This window comes from Ornithorhynchus anatinus, chromosome 6 (assembly GCF_004115215.2).
Source record: "Ornithorhynchus anatinus isolate Pmale09 chromosome 6, mOrnAna1.pri.v4, whole genome shotgun sequence".
In the NCBI taxonomy this organism is placed as follows: domain Eukaryota; kingdom Metazoa; phylum Chordata; class Mammalia; order Monotremata; family Ornithorhynchidae; genus Ornithorhynchus; species Ornithorhynchus anatinus.
In genome coordinates this window covers 24,676,836-24,679,005 of record NC_041733.1, presented here as the reverse complement: position 1 = coordinate 24,679,005, position 2,170 = coordinate 24,676,836, and positions in this window count along the sequence as shown.

The window sequence follows — 2,170 nt, the reverse complement described above, 5'->3', positions numbered from 1 at the left end:
GGTACAGTAAGTAGGTTGGTATTAGAGGAGCAAACTATATGGGCTGGGTTGTAGAAGGAGCGCAACAAGGTGAGGTAGGAGGGGCTAGGTGATTGAGTGCTTTAAAACCAATGGTAAGGAGTTTCTGTTTGATGAGGTGAATGGGCAACCACTGGAGGTTCTTGAGGAGTGGGGAAACATGGACCGAACATTTTCGTGGAAAAGTGGTTCAGGCACCAAAGTGAAGCATGGACTAAAGTGGGGAGAGACAGAAGGCAGGGAGGTCAACAAGGAGGCTGGTGTAGTAATCAAGATGGATAGAATAAGTGTTTGGATTAATGTGGCAGGAGTTTGGATGGAGAGGAAAGGACAGATTTTAGTGATGATGGGACGGTTGAACCAACATGATTTAGTGATAGATTGAATATGTGGGTCAAATGAGACAGAGGAGTCAAGGATAATGGGCTTGCGAGACAGAAAGGATGGTGGTGCTAGCTACAGTGATGGGAAAATCAGGGGGATGACAGCTTTTGGGTGGGAAAATAAGGAGTTCTGTTTGGACATGTTAAGTTTGAGATATCAATGGGACATCCAAGTAGAGATGTCTTGAAGCAAGGAGGAAATGAGAGACTGCAGAGAGGGAGAGAAATAGCATCAGAGAGTTTTAGTAATATACCTGGTTGCACATTTTGGTAGTAATTCAGCATGATTTACTAGTTTGTTAATGACTTACTTTCATCAACCCTCACTGGACTGGGATCTAGGATGGTGTAATGGATAGAGCACAGGCCTGGGAGCCAGAAGGTCATGGGTTCTAATCCAAGCTCCGCCACTTGTCTGTTATGTGACCTTGGGAAAGTCACTTTACTTATCTAGGGCTCAGTTACCTCATCTGTAAAATGAGGATTGAGATTGTGAGCCCAACATGGGCAGGGACTGTGTCCATCCTGATTCGCTTATATCTACCCCAGCTCTTAGAATAGTGTCTGGCACATAGAAAGCTCTGAACAAATACATTAATTATATTAATAATAATAACAATCATAATAATAATTATGTATTTATAAATGTATATATAAAAGTATGTAAAGTAAATGTAAAATGGTAGCAGGCATATTCTTAGCCCGTACAATTTCAAAGTACTATATAATTTCCAATCAAAGTGACTAAGATAATTTAGTCATGTCTTGAGCCTTGTTTAAACAATTTATGGAATTTTATGTGATGTCATATAAAATATGGAATTATGTAGCTCCATATTGAGCTGTCATCCCTTTGTTACCTCCTCTAGTAAATCCTGCTACCCTCATTCTTTCTCCTGGATCCTGACATGGGAAAAAAATTATCTAAAGTCAGGCAGGAAAGTTTTTTATTACATGCAATACATAATAATTTTCCTATAAATCCACCATAATAATAACTGTGGTATTTGTTAATCACTTACTGTGTGGTACTGTACTAAGCTCAGAGGTAGATATAACATAATTAGGCTGGACACAGTCCCCATTCTTCAGGGGGCTTATAGTCTAAGTAGGATGGAGAACAGGTATGTAAATTTCCATTTAACAGATAAAACAGAAGCACAAGAAATTAAAGTACTTTTTCCCAAGATCATACAGCAGGCAAGGAACAGAGCCTAGATTAGAACCCAGGTGTCTGATTCCCAGGCCTGTGCTCTTTCCACTAGACCATGCTGCTTCACCCCAGAGACCAATGTTTCCTTAGAAGGTGAAGATAGTAGAAAGCACTTAATGAGTGTCTATTTTGTGCAGTGCATCATATAAATTAGGTATGGATTGTAGGGTTTTGTCAGATTTGATAATTTAAAAAAAAAAACCTCCCACAAAAAACCCCAAAATCTAAATTTAAAACTTGGAAAAAAAAAGTTTTTTCTTAACCATTTCACTGCCAAAATAATATACTGCAGATCCCCATCCTGAAATGGTCAACTTAAGTCTACTTAGTTCATTTTTGTGATAAATTGCTACTGCCTCCACTGTCATCAATAGAATCAACATGTATTTTGGAATGTGCTATCTGGAAAGTTTGGTCATTTTAAGATGTAATGTATATTGAAGAGTTTTCCTTTTCCCTACTCTTAAGAATCTGGAGTTTTCTTAAAGCTGTGGTATTTGTAAAGAGCTTTCCGTGTGCCAAGATCTGTAATAAATGCTGGGATTTATCTTTAGTA